General features: G+C 31.1%; 1 protein-coding gene across 1 annotated transcript in view; it reads left to right on the top strand.

Moving 5' to 3' along the window:
- The first annotated feature begins 2,113 nt into the window (after window positions 1-2,113).
- The window catches only part of LOC147078305 (acyl-CoA Delta(11) desaturase-like), a 56,383-nt gene continuing 39,012 nt past the window's right edge, over window positions 2,114-19,484 (top strand). The window contains exons 1-2 of the mRNA XM_085960525.1: window positions 2,114-2,219; window positions 2,464-2,528. The gene's annotated coding sequence lies outside the window, so the exon portion shown is untranslated. The remainder of the gene's footprint in view (window positions 2,220-2,463; window positions 2,529-19,484) is intronic.

Genomic DNA, 19,484 nt, shown 5'->3' on the forward strand with positions numbered 1-19,484 from the left:
AAATCAATTTTATTCACCCAATATGTTGCAGAAATAAGCGGTAAACTGGCAATCTACGGGTCCGAGTTTGCTAAAATTCCATTAGTGGACATCACTTTTACAGCCCATATCCGTCTGCCTGTCTTCTTTCATCTTCCCAGATCATGCCAGCATGCCATAACATCGCTATATACACTCCAGGGCTTCGGAAACCGTTTGACTTGACACTCAGTGTAAAGTGTAATTAAAGGCAGCATGGTCCACTCTTTCATCTCATTATTCTAAAAGCCATACCATACCATTGCACACCCAATATCTTCCACAAGTCTATGTTATCGAAGGTCAGTATGCGGTTTATTTGAGTCTTTATAAGTTGCCATAAGTTGCTACCTATCATAAAGCAGAACCGTCAAAATACATGCGTTAAACTAGTAATATTTGGTTTTAACTGGATAAAGACGTAAGTCTTGGACATTCTGCATCGCGTTAAATTATGATGACAATATTAGATTTTGAAGCAAAGAAACCCGCACCTGGCAAACTTATATGCTGTATTTTACATCGTTTTTCTTAGTTCGTATTCTTATTTGTCCGGTGGTTCTTTGACCAGTTTAAATCTTGCAATTGATTTTTAACTAACTTACCGACTAGCTAGACATTTGAAACTTTTATAATATATCAGAAAACGTTGCTAATGCATTATTTTAATACTTTTAGCCATCTCTAAGTAGAAATGAATTCATTTTCAGCTAATTCTGTTTTGTGTGAAAAGTTATTTCGACACCATTATTGGTTGCTAGGGGTTTGGGATCTTAGCAACTAAATTATTAATATAAACGTGCGTTACTATGGAAATCAAAATGACATTTCAGTATTATGTCTATCAGTACAATTTTTTTTTTGATCGTTTAAGCTGGTCAAGTCAAGTTTATATGATTCAACAGAAAATTTAAAAACGTTGTATATAAAAAGTTCTTTTTATCCTGTAATTATTTAAATGTATACTTTTTTCGCCAGTATGTACCTAGAAGGTTTATCGAATAACTAACAATCTGTCTGAGAAAACTCTTCAGGAAACAGCCAAATACATAATATATTGAATTGAAGAGCCACAGGAGAAAATATCGTTTACTATTTCTCGAATAGAACACACAAAGAACACTTGATTCAATTTTATTGCATTCATTCATATCTTATTTGCATTTCGCTATTGCAAAATTGTTAGTATGAATCACGAAAATCGTTAAAAACATTCAACTTTTATTTATCGCATGTCATGAACAGAGAAAAATAATAAAACCATCGATTTCTTAAAAAGTGATTCAAAAAAAAAAAACTTTCTAAGCTAAGATAAAATATTTTAGTTTACTAAATCAAGGTAATAAAATATATTATTATAGTCTAACAATTTCAAATAAATAAAATGAAGATTAAAATGTATCTATATTTTATATGCAAAATTATATTAGCTGCATTATCGTCATAAATACTGATTGTTTCTGTATTAATTGTATCAGTAATTTGAAAATATCGCATGTATATACACACTAGACCAAAACCGATAGCCAACCTTATAACGCAATTCGATAAGCATTTCGTGTAACAATTACTAGTTAAAATCGTCGTAATTATCTAAGGCGCTCGTAGTTTAATTGATAAAATATACTGGCGCGAATCCAGTAGATACAACTTCAAGTCCCGTCGAATGTCGTATTTTTTCTACAAAAACGATTTTTTCTAGTGTGTATATGCATGAGATGTTTTCAAATGATGTATATTCAGTATATAGAATGTTACATTCTGAAATCTTGTGTCTTATTCGTTGAATAAAAAAAAATTGTTTTTTTTTAAATTGTATCCGTGTTGCCTAAATATCCTATATTGTTTAAAATCATTAATAATTTACATTGTAATCGTTTGGTAAAAACTGTTTAATGTTGCCAATGTTGATAACCGCTGGTCTATACGATCCACCCCGTGTCACATCGCAGCGATAACTGGCAAAATATGTTTGTTTCCGAGCGAATTTTCCGCATTTGATCACAACAGGTTTTGGCCAAACCGACAAATAATAATAATATCTTTTGAGACATATCTCACCGAACACATTATTTTTTCAAAACGCCCTAATGGCAGTCGGCATATAAGTTACTCAGCGGAGGCCACAAAGTAGAGACCTCTCAGTTTTTAATATAACGAACGTTTTCGTGAAATTTTCGATGTTGACTGTATTTTGTCAGGTGTGTCAGCCATATCTCAACCAATTTACTTCTACCTGAGCGTATTGATTGCATCATTTCGCAGGGTAATGTTAATGCAATTTTGTAAAAGTGCACTCAGTTCAATACTTGCCGTTGTGATGTAGTTGTGCTTTTGGCTGCATGGAAATTGGAGATAATTATAAAAAAACTCTCAAAAATAATTTTTGCTCTTAAAGTTAGTTAATTTATCGTGTTCATTTATCAATATTACAATATTTTTCAGTAACTGAAATTAACAATAAGTGAAAAGTGATCCTACATCGTATTCTTGGGAGTATTTTCAATCAGGTATTATTATTTTTTTAAATATGATTAATACACAATATATAATTAATTAATAAATAATTTACTTTTTGGTTTGTCAAATAATGCAATAAAATTAAAATATATTTTTTTTTGCAATTGCAACTTCGACTATAATATAGTTTTATAACTTTGCACTTTTTACTATACTGATACGCCTCTTTACCTGATTACCTCGCATAAAATTAGATCAAATAATGATATTCACTTGTATTAATAAATAAATAAGTATATAATTTGTATAAAAAAATATTATCATCATTTTCATCGTAGAGCCGGAGTGAAAAATTATGAAGCATACATATATACCCCACCATTATTGATAATAGTGTTATAACTGAAATGGCTTTAGACTAAAAAAAAACTACCATATAAATGTAAAAATATTATTTATATTATCCCATTAAATATCACAATATGTGGATAACACTTTATAAATATAATGAATAAATGTATTTATGTACCAAACAATATTTTTACCAAACTGCGATAAAAAATAGCTTTTAAAGTTTGTACCTAACTACTTGATAATGACGCTATAGTATCAATCAATAATTTATCTGTTTATCTCATATTTTTACGGCGAAATGGATTTTTTCAAAATTTAAATAATTGGGCTTAAATTTTGCCTTATCTTCAAAATATTTGCACATTTTGCCAACGTTTTCTTTTCACTAGGAGGTTACTAACTTTATCCTTGTCAAATCTAACAATCGTTTAATACCCATCTAGCTTTAAATAATTACATGATAAAAATAACTTTTTATATGCCACATTTTTAAATTTTCTGTTGAATCATATATACTTGACAATTCTGTGTATTAATAAATATAGAATACTAAAATGTCATTTTGACATTTCATATTGATTTCCATAGTAACGCACGTATATATTAATAATTTAGTTGCTAGGACCTACTTAGCAACCAATAATAGTGAGTAGTACTACTTTTAACGATTCTTTTTCCAAAACATACAAATCAGAATTAACTGAAAATGAATTTAATTCTGCTTAAAGATGGCCAAAAGTAATAAAAAATGCATTCCCTTCGTGTTCTGATATATTCTAAAAGTTTCAAATATCTAGTTAGTCGGAAAGTTAGTTTAAAATCTTGGACAAACAAGAAAAAATCTGTACGGGACAAACAAGAATACGAGCTAATAAAAACGTGATAAAATATACATTGACGTACGGCGTTAAATCTATCGTTTTTATACACATCATCATTAAAAAAAATTACATTAAAAAAATCTACAATTATTATACCTAAGTTTATTGATTTAAGCAATTACCGTATTTCTAACTGTATTAATTGTTAGAAGTGTGACTTATTCATTATTAAATTTGTGAAAGAATAATGTTCTCTAAAACACAATGGTCATAATATTTTTTATTTATTTATTTAGAAAACAGTATTATGGCATTACAGCGATTGGCCAATACATAATAAATACAAATTACAACAATGACTTAATTACAAATAAATAACAACCAATATAACAAAGAAGTATGTGCTTATGTAGCAATTAAAGTACAATGATAAATATGACTTTTATTTTGAAACACTCGTTTATAGACTTTTTTTTTAAATTTTAGCAATTAATATAACATTTTTGTCAATGACAGATTGCTATCTTAGATACATACGGCTCTTAAAAGTATATATTTTTTTAAATATATGTAAGTAATTTAATATATTGTTAATTAATACACAACACGTTCTAATTATGTCACATATATCTTCATCAGACTATATTTATTTAGTTACTGTACCTACTATACCTTTATAACAAAAAAATAACATGAAACTATAACTACATAATAACCACTGATGTCCCGAGGCAAAGTGACGCCCCTAAGCAGAATAAATAATTGATATGCCGTCCCTTTTCATTATCAGTTTCAAATTTTCCAAAAAATCTTTAAATTGACGAACGCAGTATCGACTGTAAATTAGAGAATTTCCACGAAACATACTCTCAAATCGGTAGTTTTAGGTATGTGAAGGTCTGTGACACTGATAGGTTTGGAAGCACCCTTCTAAAAATTTGCTTGTGTGATAAACTACCATTACAATACAATATAGTAGTAATAATATCAAGACTTTTTATGATTCGATTATTCTAATGAAGTGAAAGCATCGTATGCTTAATTAAAAACCACCATTGTACTCAAAAGTTATAATAACTGTATACGCTCCTTCATTTGCCGCCCTTTATAACGTGCCACCCCTAAGCAACGCATGATCTACCAGCCTGACTATAACGTCTATAACACACTACTACTTTTTTAGAAAGTAAGTAGATATATTTGATCTAGAATAATAATTTATTAATTTAATTTTGTTACGATATTGTATCAATTATAATACAATACTTAGATATACATATAATATAATATATGATAATTTTATTATGAAATAATTATTTCCTACTCTACAAAATATTTTAATATGCGTTCGCATATTGTATAAAAACGTATCTTGGTCAAGTAAGCAAAACTTTAATTCGTTTTTATCAATAAATATGTAAATAATTTTATAAATATGTAAATAATTTTCCAAAATGGTATAAGTAAAACTTCTGTGTGATTAGTGTTGGAGTAGTAAATATTATAATAATGTGTAATATTGACACGATTATTTAAAATGATATAACATTGATGACGTGTAACCTGCATTGGTAAGTGAATTGAAGAAAGCCATTACGTTACATATATAAAAACACACAATCGTATATTAAACGTAGGGATTGCAATACCGGTATTTCAAAACCGTTATTCCATTATTAATCGATACAAAAACACCGGTTTCAAAAATCATAATACCGGTATATAATGTTTGAGGCTTTCACGGTTTTTTTTTATCGTAGTAGATTTTTGGGTTTCCACCGTGTGTCCTTCTTCCTTGGGCATGGCTTCCGGCACTATCAGCAAAATCCAATATTCGAGCCGGTATCCCTGGTCGTAACGATTGACAGATTACTCTGAGCAACGTTTGCTTAAAAGCTAATCGGATTCCTTTTGACATTCGTAGAGCAACGTTTACTTACATTCACATACTTACACTACATTTTCATCATAAAACATAACATCTCTTGATAATGGCCTGCGCAACGAGCCCGAAACGTCGAGTAAAGAAGGAAGAAGGACACACGGTGGAAACTCAAAAATCTACTACGATATAATACCGGTATTAAGAAATCATTCCGGTTTATGTTTATTTTTTTTTTTTTTTTTTTTTTTTTCGACCATGTCCGATCCTGATAGGATCATATGGGCCTCCACAGAGTGGAGGTTTGTATTGACAGATTTTTGTTTTTCACGAGAAATGGATGTCAGCCACTTGCTCAACCTATTAGATCCATACCCTGACACACACAAATTGAAAAACAATTTTTTTTTGTACTTGCCAGACCCAGGATTCGAACCCGGGACCCACGGCTTTGTAGTCCAACGCTTATGCCGCGCGGCCACCGTGGGCGTGTTTATTACTTACTACTATATTGTTTATTAAATTTAGTGTATTAGTAGTAACCTACCAAAACGCAAATAATATATTGACTGAAACCAACAAAAGTTAATTAATATTAAAATAAAATCCTTCAAATATATAGAATTGTCGCGATGAATTAACACGTTTCGAAATATAAAACATACGTGGCAAATATTTCCAATTATTCTATAACTTTGCTATTGATCCAACGTTGATAGTACATCTAACAAACATTGAATTTGAGAGAGATTTTCCGTTATTTGTATCAATTAGCAGTTCTAAAATATTATGATTCATGCATCATATTTATAAAGGTCAACATAATAAATGTAGTTAGGTAGTTTAGGTTGCTATAAAATAGTATTTTAAAAAGATTTTAATAGTTATATTTATTGATGGGTACTTCTTTTTTCTATAATATGTTTTGACGAATTTTAATACAGGTATTCAATAATAAATACCGAAATACCGGTATTGATATATACATTCGGTATTGCTATCCCTATCATAACCCAAGTAGGGACCTGATCCATATAATTTAACAACGATTGGGTTTCGTCCGTTTAGGTTTAGGTTTAAGGGAATATATCGAATTGAGTTTACGATTAGATAACTCACTCTGTTCACTATAAAGCGACGAGAAATTGTGTAGATTAAGTCATTCCCGGACTATTTCACCTACAGATAGATTCACAAGCTTATTCAAAAAAATTATTACCTAATACCTACTCACTGCAATATTGAATAAAATTAAAAATCACAATGCTATTAAAAAATAATAATAAATTGTTTCGCCATAAACAATGCACGAATTTTAATGACTCCTTTAGAATTTTGCATAGGTAATTCGGGTTTTTAGCCAAATCCAATCCATTCTTGAATAATGCAGCAGCCACAAAGTTATCAAATAAATGATAAAAAAATCTTGGTATTATTATATAACTTAGTTTTACGTCTACGGCCAATAGAAAAATTATCCGCGACAGACAATTTTCTATGAACCAGATTAAGTAGATAGTTAGGTCCTATATTAATTATAAATTATTGTTAATTATGTTATTTGTCTTCATTCCACCGATAATTAATAGTCAACATCATTAAAAGTATATTTCATCATTTAGCCGGGGTCGATCCGCTGTTCAATGAAGGCTCCTTCCACTCTTCTCGGTTCCTAATTCTTTGATGCCATCTACATCCACTGAATTTCGTTGATTGAACTGGTTTGAGAACGTCCCCGTGGTCGTTTAGTGCCACTTGGGTATTAACCACTATACTGCCCTTCCAAGGAAGAAGGAAGTGAAATTGAGTTATGAATGCCATCCGTTAGGTAATTTCGAAAGCTATGTGCAAAAAATAGACATCTTCTAAAATAATATATTTTTTTAGCAAAAAGGCAGTAATTACACCTATTCATTACAGTTACTGCTTGTTTATTATTACTTTGTTTGTATTTTATCATCCTACTTATAAAAATTACTACCGTTTTTTATTAATTCACAGTACTAAAGTTTGAGAAAAAACACATTATGTCATTTATCTCGAAAGTGTGTGAGAGTCCGTTACTGCCTTCTTCCTTAGAAGGGCAGTATATGGCGGCATCTGTCCAACGGTTGTCCACTCGCCGACCGATATGTCCAGCATATTGTCATTTCATCTGCTTGGCAAGCTCTATACCTATATGGCGTACTATTGTCTGCTTCCTTAGCAATTGGTTTGTTTTGTGGTCTTTCCGTGTTATACTCAACAGTATACATCTTTCCATTCCACGTTCCGCAACCTGTAATTTTTCTCTTACATTAAGAGTCCATATTTCACACGCATACGTGGGTACTGGTAGCATACAAGTTCCACTGTAGTCAGGTCGTGGCGTGAAACGGTAGTGCTAGTAATTGCTCATACTTCGAAAGCAATATACTAAACTGTCTATAGAAAATGCTGATTTTTTAAAATATTAATAACCATGCCCTTGCTTTTTTGTACAACGTGGTTGGGTGAGTTAGTTGCATTGATGTGGGGCTAATTAAGTTCCTCCATTAATATCTTTAATTTTCTTTATGGCCAGGATTAAATATTTTGTGTAGTGTTACTGTGTTGTTCTATTGCTTAGTACTTCGTGAGGCTTTTGGAGATCAATTTCATGCTGATCCATCATCAAAATGCTGATTGTTGCATATAAATATATAATTATTTATAACCATGTCCTTGTTTTTTCGTACAAGGTAGTTGTTAATAATTTTGAACAATCACAAACACCCAGGCTTTGAGAAAAACACATAAATATTGTGTCCTGACCGGGAATCGAACCCAGAACTTTCGGGTGGAAGGCAAGCGTCTTACGTACTGCACCACGAGAGCCGCCTGATTATTGCATATTTAAATAAATGGTAATAATTTAAACGAAATAAGCAATCAAAAATCTTCATTTTTTACGAACAGGTTGCCGCATTGCATTTGAAGATAATCAATAACTAGCACTACCATCGTGATTCTTAATTCAGTGCCACTGCCTGAATATAATCGGCCTAGGGTAGCACATCATTGGTTGGACACTTTACACTTAACTTAACTTTACATAAGGGGGCTCACTTTTGAAGATACTATTCAGGCGCCCAAATGCGATCCATGCCAGTTTGGTCCTGCGAGCAATGTCGTCATCTCGGCAATCCAGTATTTAGTTGTAAGTATATTAAAATATACCTATTAATACAATCGAGATGATGAAAATAAATTATAAGTCATAAATCCTACATACTATTTTTTGTATGTGCCGATAAAGTTTTTTTTTACAATGTTAACCATCCGTTTTTGACTAAACAGGAAAATGCAGGCAAAATATATATTTCGTGATTAATTACTTTTGGCGTTGTGTAGGATTTGTTTTTCAATTTTAAGGTTCACAATATCATTTTATAGTGTATTGTCCTTGGCGTATCTTAATTCTTATATTAAATAACTCTAGGATGCAAATAATAAAAAAAAAACAAACCATTGTAACAGACTTCCACGTAGATCTGTAGAGTATATATTTTTTTAAATTTTATTGTTGCTGCTTAAAATTAATAATAGAAACTTTTTTATTCTATAATATTTTTGGCGGCTCTCGTGGTGCAGTGCGTAAGGCACTGGCTTTACACCCGGGAGTTCTGGGTTCGATCCGGTGTGGTCAAAATATATTTACATAATCTAATATGTAAATTCCTCAAGCCTGGGAGTTTTACCACTGTTATTGGGCTTCACAGCCTGTTGTGGCGTTTAACAACGATACATATATAAAAAAAATATTTACTAGTAGGTAGAGTATATTGTGCTTCATAACTTTGCACTCCGGCTCTAGGATGAAAATGATGTATTATATTCTAAAAATTTATTTTCCCCCATATATTATCCGTACTTATAACACCCACGCTGGCCGAGTGGCTTAAATGCCGGCCTATAGAGTCGAGGGTCGCAAGTTCGAATCCTGGGTCTGGCAAGTAAACATATTGTTTTTCAATTTGTGTATGAGTCAGAGTATGGACCTAATAGGTTGAGCAAGTGGCTGACATCCATTTCTCGTAAAAACAAAAATCTGTCAATACAAACCTCCACTCTGTGGAGGCCCATATGATCCTATTAGGATCGGACATGGTCGAAAGAAGAATATTTATGTATTACTACATGTATTAATACAAGTAAATATCATATTTGATCTAATTTTATGCGAGGTAATCAGCCAAAGAGGTGTATTAGTATAGTAAAGATTGCAAAAGAGTGCAAAGTTATAAAACGTATAATACTCTACCTAGTTTAAATAGTATTTAATAATGAATTATACATAATAAACACTTTAATATGTTTAGGTATATTTTATGTAACGCCCTTGCTGGCAAACAAGACTGGTTTCGTTTTAATGGACATATTGGTCTCCAATAACTGTGGAAATAAGATTTTTAAATAAAATATTACTATGTATTTGTTATTTCTATAGTGTCTTATACCATTTCTTTCCTTTAAGAAATAACTGTTTAAAAAATAAAATAATCTCTAAGAAAATTCCGAGTTTCAACATGATTTCCTCCAAACACTGTCTTTACTACTAATTTTAAAAAGTCATATATCTGAGTACTAATTGTAGTAAAGGTGAAGATAATTAGTAACTATTTAACATTTAATTAAATCGACTCGTAAAAATAATTTAACAACGAAAAGTTTCTAAACATAGGTGATACAAGACAATTGCCACAGATAACACGATTTATCCGTCCATCTGTAAGTGTTAATATCGTAACGCGAGGATCGACACACTTACATACTATGAAATTATTAGATCTGTAATCGGATCAATATTAATTAATCAATACATCAGTTTCTACACAAAATATCTAATATTGAAAAAAAACTAGCTAAATATTTAAAAAATAAATCAGTTGAGCTAAAAAATATGAGAAAACAAACTCCTCGGTAATTCTAAATACTACACATAAATTATTACAACACATAGATCACTGTCTAAGCGTGTATTGTTATTCTTTTCATTTATTATAATCGTTGACTTCCTTCCAACAAGCAGCCTTTGCCGCTGACGATACGTTTTTCACAGCATTTGTCCAAAGTTGCTATACGATACAACATACCTACACAATAAGCCCCTTATATTATTATATAATGTACGTATAACCAATTTACGCGCCAATACTTAATTTTAACAATAAATATAGTGAAATCGAATTAAAGCTCCCCCCGAAAAGCTGTAAATATAGTTTGCTAAAAGCTTAATTCACACTGTAATTAAATTAAGTTTCTACTAAAACTTATATATTATTATTTAACATTGACTCTTTTTTTGATAAAGTGTAAAGATTTAATAATTTTTTTTCATATAACAGGAAATGACAAATATATAAAAAATATATATCTTGATATTTATGTTTAATAGAAAATGGTGTTAAGTCATTCATAGTGTGTAGACATATCTATATTTTATAGTTTATTATTTCCATCCCCGGTTTCATTATGGAATTACAAAACAGACATTATTTATTTAAAACATAATTTTCGCGCCGTTTCGGACCATGGTCACAGATTGACTGAATGATATATGATTGAATGAAATATGATTGAATGATATATGACTGAATGATATATGACTGAATGATATATGATTGAATGATATATGACTGAATGATATATGATTGAATGATATATGACTGAATGATATATGATTGAATGATATATGACTGAATGATATATGATTGAATGCCTTTATTCTTATTGGTTTTAAGCCAATTTTCAATCCTTAGACCGATTTCTGTATCTAACTACCTACATCTCATAGTAGCGTTTTTTCTTTTCTTCTTTCTACCATGTCTGATCCTAATAGGAACATATGGGGGCCTCCACAGAGTGGAGGTTTGTATTAACAGATTTTATTTTTAGGAGTTAGGTAATAGTTCATACTTTAGTTCATTATTGAACAAATAGATATATACATAATAAATAAGATATAAAGTTTAAAAAAAAAAAAACAATACTGCAGGCTTTCCCAAGCTATGGTCCGTGGATCGTGGATAGGAGATCCGCGAATTTATCAGGAGATTATCCTAGTGTGTCGAAACGAGCTATTTTTGTTTCACTTTCGTTTATTAGCTACGACATATTTATGCGAAGCGGATTTTCTTATTAAGCTGCAACAAAATCAAAGTCCAGGAACAGTTTTGACGCCACACCAAATATAAGGATGTAATTTTCTAATATTGTGTCTGATATCAAAAAGATTTTTAATTCAAGGACCCACAATCATCATTAAGGACTTAATTCACTTATATTTTTATATATTATGTTTTAAAAATAATTATCGTTTTTATCACTTAAATTTATTGATTAAATATTATTTATCTACCCTACAAAATAATCAACGGCGGTCAGTTAAAATTTCAAGATTTTCAGGATTGAAGTGTTCCACCACAGGAAAAATTTGGGAAACCTTATATCGTCACTGTTCTGGCAGAAGACACTAATTCGAAAAAATGACATATTGAGTTAGTTATACCAAAATGTTTCTTATTTCAAACTTTACCGTCTGGAAACCTTCTTAATACATAAACAGTCTATATTTTAAAGTCATCCTTTTCACGATTACCTAATAAACTCACATGATAGACCATTTCAAACATTTTAACAACTTCAAAGTCAAATTACTCAAAACTAGTATTCTCCACTTAGTGTGTTCTGTCAGAACAGAGACGATATAGTACTTACGTGTATAACAAAAATATTGAAGAGCCTATTAAGTAAGTAAAATGACATATCCTTTTCCTTTTAATATTTTCAATTATTCGTTTATCTCACCAAGGCCTGGCTTATTTCAACAAAATCAAAAACGAAACATAATAGATTCCCCACACGTAATATGTGTCACAACTGGTAAAATGCAACAAACATTTTTAAGCTTTAATTTGGCAATAAAAAAGTTTACCTAATATAAATAAAAACAAATAATATGATGTAATGCTTAATCCATGCAATTTAATTAATATTGATAATACGGGACCGATTTAGACCGACAGAAAATATAGTATATTTAGCGGATTATTTTATGTGAAATAACGTGTATTATAATTATAATATATTGTTTCATTTTAATCAAAACAATATCTTTCGACCTAAGAATTCACAGTAAACACCATTTAAGTGACTGATCTTATATTTTATTTCGCCTTAATCCATCATATAATACGCACACAAGTGTAGATCAGTGATTCTCAATTTTTTTTGTTGTGCGGTCCATAAACTTAGGCTACATATTCTTTTTAATAACTTGCTTACATAGTAAAAACAGCGAATTTTCAACAAAGCATAATTAACCAAGACAAAAGTAATTACTAAGCCGTATATAATACCCCATTTGCACGTGCATGGATTTACTGTTGACAGTAAGTATTATCGCGGCCATAACAAGAAAATGTATGGGTAAACATGCATTATCCTGCAGTTGCAAGCTTGCATGCATGAATCAAAAAAGTTTGGAAGCTTCTGAATTGTCAAGCGACAGTAGGGATTTTTTCGATCTGCGCCTGCGCAGTAGAACGATAGTGGCGAACCTGCCGGCAAAAAACGAACTATACTCATTTTGAGGGTAACCGATTTTCACTACCTGTCAAATAGTATCATAAAATGACAACATCGCGTCTCGCTTACTCTTGAAGAATGAGATTGGTGAGACAGTCAGCACTTTTACGTGTAAACAGCTATTATCACGATAGCTTAAAATACGCACTATTACTGCCAGTAAATACATGCACGTGTACAGGCGCTATAAAGTATAAAAAGGAATATATTTTTTAATACTAATATACTGATAAATGAAAATAATATGAACACCTGCCATGGGTACATAATTTTATATTTTTTACTATATACAAAAATCAATCAAAAAAAATCAATCAACTATACATTGTTAAATATACCTATTGTTATTGTTATTGTTATTTTGTGACTCCCTGTAAGGGGAGTGCGGCCCCCTATGGTACTACGCCCTAGTTTGAGAAGCATTGGTTTAGGTTTAAACCATGCAGATTTTATGATGGAAACTTTTATAAATTTCATACATCGTAAAAATATGTCTCTTCTGGATGATGATAACACAAAAAAAATACTCAAAATTTTGGAAACATAATATTATTATTAACGTTAGCACAATTATTATTCTTCAACATTTGACTTATGGCAAGTGTAATTTATAAGTTTTGAGTTAATAGTTCCATATAATATAGTATAGTATGTGGTGCTGGAATATACTAACGGTGCAATAGAATAATTCCACACGGCACACACAAATAATTGATTATATGTTGTCCCTTACAACAAGTTAAATACGGAGTGATACATTTACGTTATTATTTCGTACGTTAGTTACATGCAAATGTTTTGTTATAAAAAGAAAATTATATAATAATCGAAGTGATATTGCAATATAAATGACAATTCTGCGACAAACTGTTTAGTATATCAATTGATAATTTTAATAATTTTATTGGCTAGAGTTTAATTTAATATTATGTATGTAGTTATATTGAATTAAATGTCCACAAATATGTTATTCAATTGAGTGTTTCACAAGCATAGTGAACCAAGTCCATTTTGGTTATTACAACGTTTTTCTTAGGTCGTATTCTTATTTATCCGGTGGTTGTTTGTCCGGTACAAATCTTACAATCGATTTTTAACTAACTTCCCGACTAGCTAGACATTTGAAACTTTTAAAATACATCAGAACACGATGCCAATGCATTCTTTAAATACTTTTAGCCATCTTTAAGTAGAATTGAATTCATTTTTAGTTAATTCTGTTTTGTATAAAAAGTTATTTCGATACCATTATTGGTTGATATGGGGTTCTAGCAACTAAATTAATAAATAATATATACATGCGTTACTATGGAAATCAATATGAAATGAAATGTCATTATTCAGTATTTCTATCAAGTACACATTTTTTTGATCGTTTAAGCTAGTCAAGTCAAGTTTATATGATTCAACATTAAATTTAAAAACGTTCTATATAAAAAGTTCTTTTTATCTTGTAATTACATTGTAAGGGGGGTATGATTACAAAAAGTGTTATTTTGAGTACATTTAAGTTATTATGTAAGGGAAATCATACCACACAATAAGAAATACTCAAATATTAAGTTTGAACCTAGCTTACTCAAAAATAACCAGAATGGACTTGGTTCACTATGCTTGTGAACCACTCAATTGATTGTCAGTTATATATCTTGAAATATCTATAGAGTATAGATTGATAGTGATTTAGGTGATAGAACGTTCACTAATCTTTATTACCAATAATTATTTCCACATTATTAATATAAACCAACGAAATGTTGACTACGCGTGTCTGTTGAACGCCAACGATAAATTTGTTTGAAACAAACGTGTGAATGCAATCCAACCTGCAACATTGCGTAAATAATGTCATAAAAGGAACCGAATATATACATTTTTACGGAATGCGCATTTTGTAGTTAGATTTAATCTGTTAAACTTTGTTTGGCCCAAATTTGAATGTCAACATATTAGAATGTTCATGTCGATTGGTAATAATGCAATCAATAATCCATATTATCATATATTTTTTAGCTATCAAAATGAAGTAGATGATTTTGAAATAGGCGTGTGATTAATATTAAAGCAGGGTACTAAACAATATGACAATATGAAGGTTGCTAAGCTGAGAAACAGTTTGGTGAAAATTTCAGTTATTTTTTCATCTGTAAAACTACGCCAGAAAAGATTATCCCGTAAGCTAGAACTTTTATAGGGTTGTTAATGACAAATATTATGACAATTGTGATGAAATTAATTAAATTCCATTTTCAAATTTTTCTTCAATTATTTGTCACTGACGTTCGTTTCTATTCAATAGTTCGCTCCAACTTCCATTTCTTTTATGGGACCTTTATATTGTTATTTTAAACAACATGTCAACATTGAAACGACTCCTATTTAAAAAATTAGAGCAGGTCAAAGGGGTCAAAAATAGTTTTTGCGAATATTTCGTTAACTAGTTTCACGGCAAATACGGTGACTTGTAATTTTTAAATATCTCCACAAAAACGATTATATTATTTGTTATCGTAGAAACAACCATTTTCCAGTCTCAGAACAAATGCATTCCTTTCCACACCACTTCGGACGTAGAATATTAAGCCGGATTCATACTTGACATGCGTGTCGTGTCGTGATGGGGTCTGACGTCGTTGCTAGCGTGCACATCTATGTGTCGTGTTTTGATGCCTACTGACCAGTGTTTCCAACCGTACTATAATTGTAGTATTTGTACTAGAATTTTGGTCCGCGTATTATGTACGATATAAAAAAGGCATAGTACGCCCAAAATACTATAATTTTGAATATCGGAAAAAATTTGTAAAATGTGATGAAATTTCGAGATTTTCGTTCGATAAATTGGTGCAAAGTTCTATAATTTCGCAATATAAGAAAATTTGGAGAACTTGGAAAAAAATTGCGAAAAACGTAAAAAAAATCCATTGACTTTGGTTTAACATGAAATTTCTTGAATTCTTCGGCAAGCATTTTTTGTCGGAAGAGGCACCTAAATAAAAAGGGGTCTCGGAGTTTCTCAAATTCTCCGTTATTTTTTCTGATAACTAAAAAACCTATACAATTTCAGCAGATAATAACGCGTATTATATTTTTTTCCCCTAAATATTATAATTTTGGAGGCTCTGTACTCATTCCACTTTGAAAAGATGGCAACACTGCTACTGATGCTATTTTGAATCTTTACAGTCGTAGCTTTCGGTACGATAGGACGAACAAAATGTTAGATTCCGATTCAGATAGTGATTTTGAAGAAGACCTCGCATTTCTTCTGTTAGCTCAACTTATGGGGAACAATGGGTTCATCCCATAAACAAACTAAGAGGGTATAAAGGAGAATTTCACTATCTTGTGAAAGAACTCGAGGACGATGAAGAAAGATTCTTCATATATTTTAGAATGAACAAGATACAGATTAAAGAAATCCATTCCATGATTGCGAACGACATAGAAAAGATGCATACACCATTTCGTCAGCCTGTCAAAACGGCGTTTACACGGCGTCAGAGCGGTGGTGGGGGCACTGATGCGATCAGTCGGAGCGATTTGCGTCAGGACAGACGGCGTAACGACAGAGTGCGTCAGAATAGTATGCACGCCTTCATACAAAATATAGGCTTCCGATGTGCTTCTGATGCATCACGATACTACACGAAAGTCTAGTATGAATCCGGCTTTAGTCGTATTTTTTTGTCGTGGTGTTCTTTAAAATTTTTCCCCATCCATTAAGTATATAATATTTTTGTATTCTAGATAAATAAAATAATTTTCTTCTTATTCGTCAATATGTTAGGTTGGCTCAAAATTCATGATTTCTGCGTTATGCTTTTCAATTTCAATTGCTTCCGCTAAGAAATCAGCTGCTTGATCTATCAATATATTCATTGATGACCAAATTGCTTTATTCTGCTATATCCGGTGATGCATTCAGGCGAGATTAGTTATGATAATTATTATTGGATGATTAATGTAAATCAATTTTCCTGCAGCCAAAATACAATTTACAGCCTTTGGAGCATTACAATTTTACAGGAGAGCCAAAAACTGGTTTATAAGCACAACAATGAAGGTAGCTGGTAGATTTTTATTTTTACTTTGAGAATAAACGGTGCTATACAAAGAGTTTGGACTATAAAATAGAATACGTTATGATATTTGAAATTACTTTACAAACGCATGAAGCATAGTTAAGTTGGTAATTTCCACAAATATCAAGATCGTCCAATTGCCATTCCGATTGTCTTACACATGGCCCCCACAAGGGGGGGCTGACAGGGCTCTAGCCTAGGGGCCCGGGCTCAGGAAGGGCCCGACGTGACGAGTCGACTAGAGGAGTGAGATAAATACAGACCACAAATTTGCTCTAATAGTAAAAAAAAGTCGCCTGCGGGCTATTTTGCTTCAATAATTATTAAGAATTTAAATATTTGATTGTACGATGCAATTTTTAACTGTGTGCCGATACTCGACAACTCCATAATCCAAATGGATGGGAAAAATACAAAAAATCGCTAAAAATACACCTTAATTTTACAGCGTACACCATGGAAAACGCTAATGTAGCGCGTCACACTGCCTTTACCCTTAGTGATAGGTAGGGGGGGCGCTAAACATCCTAGCCTGGGAGGCCGCTTCAGGATGTGGGGGCCATGGTCTTTCATATTATGCAATGGCAACCATTTTTTTATATTCATTGTGATCACTTACTCGAGTACAGCTGTAAACGGTTTTACAAAGTTTTTTCAACTAAATAATAATGCCGAAGTGAAGTATTATTGGCTACTTATCTACTCACAGTAACAGCTTATCTTTTAACTCACCCTATAAATTGGAAAATAATTGTCATATCAGTAGCAACACACAATGCGAAGTCTAGTGGACCAGTGGTTCTTTTTTCTCTATAGAAAAGATTTTTTCAACATCTTTGGTGATATACGTTTTTTGTAAATTCTTTTTTCAAAAATTATATTTGAAGGTTTTACTAAATTATATAATGTACTCTAAATGAACATAGAATATTTATATATATATATATACCGATAATAATATGTTTAATTATATATTTAGTAAGACATGTTTTTTAATAGTTAGTTATATTAGTCATGCTATATTAAAAAAAACAATTCATTATATTTCACGTATTTTGTTATTCACTTTTAAGAACAGTAACGATTTTTACAATGTACAACGTATTCTTGTTTGTCCGGTGGTTGTTTATCCAGTACAAATATTGCAATCCATTTTTAACTAACTTCCCGACTAGCTAGACATTTAAAACTTTTAGAATTTATATCAGCACACGATGCCAATGCATTCTTTTAATACTTTTAGCCATTTTTAAGTAGAATTAAATTCATTTTCAGTTAATTCTGTTTTGTATGAAAAGTTATTTCGGAAGAAATCCGTAAAAAGTAAAGGTCTGGGGGTCTGGCATGAATGAATGACATGAATGACATTTCAGTATTCTATATTTATTCAGTATTTCTATCAAGTACACATTTTTTTAACATTTAAGCTAGTCAAGTCAAGTTCATATGATTCAAGAGAAAATTTAAAAATATTGTAGATATATAGAAAGTTCTTTTTATCTTATAATTATTCTATAATATTGTAATATATTAATAATATATTTTTTCTTCGATAATTTATTCTTTAAAATCAATTAAATTTAAAATATCAAAAAATGCATAATTACTCTGTGACTCAATGTCAAAAATAATTTATAGGTAATATATTATAAAATAGGAGAAAATAAATTGCTGTGCAGATCAAAATTCGGATAGTTCTCAAGGATCGGAGGATAAAAAAAACATATAAATCATAATTAAATAAATATATTCCGAAGAACTCAATCAATATATTAAATTTATATACGTTGTCCTCTTTTAGCTTACAAGGTAAACATTCTCATATTATTATATATTTTTGATATGAATAATTAATATTATATTGATTAGTTTTACAAGTTATAATCATGATAGTGCTGAATACATATGTAATCATTTGACCCAGAAAAGATCTGAAATCTGACTACTCTGATCACAGAGCTTTGAGCTTATTCCACTCTTTTCGGTTCTATGCGTTGCGTTGCCAAGCTCTTCTTCTTCTGAGCCATACGTTTTTTTTGTTATTTGTTTCTTTGTTAAACACCTCAACAGGCCTTGAAGCCCAATAACACCGGGATCGAACCCAGAACTCCCGGGTTGTAGGCCAGCGCCTTACGCACTGCACCACGAGAGCCGCCTGTCTGTGATACTTTTGACTATTTTTTTCCTGTCTGTCGTTGCTCTAAATACAGATGATATGCTGAAGTCAAAGGTTACATGTAAATTGTACGTAAAATA

The sequence above is a fragment of the Rhyacophila brunnea genome, unplaced genomic scaffold, assembly GCF_057557595.1.
Source record: "Rhyacophila brunnea isolate RB1 unplaced genomic scaffold, BYU_Rbru_1.0 scaffold_11, whole genome shotgun sequence".
NCBI lineage: Eukaryota > Metazoa > Arthropoda > Insecta > Trichoptera > Rhyacophilidae > Rhyacophila > Rhyacophila brunnea.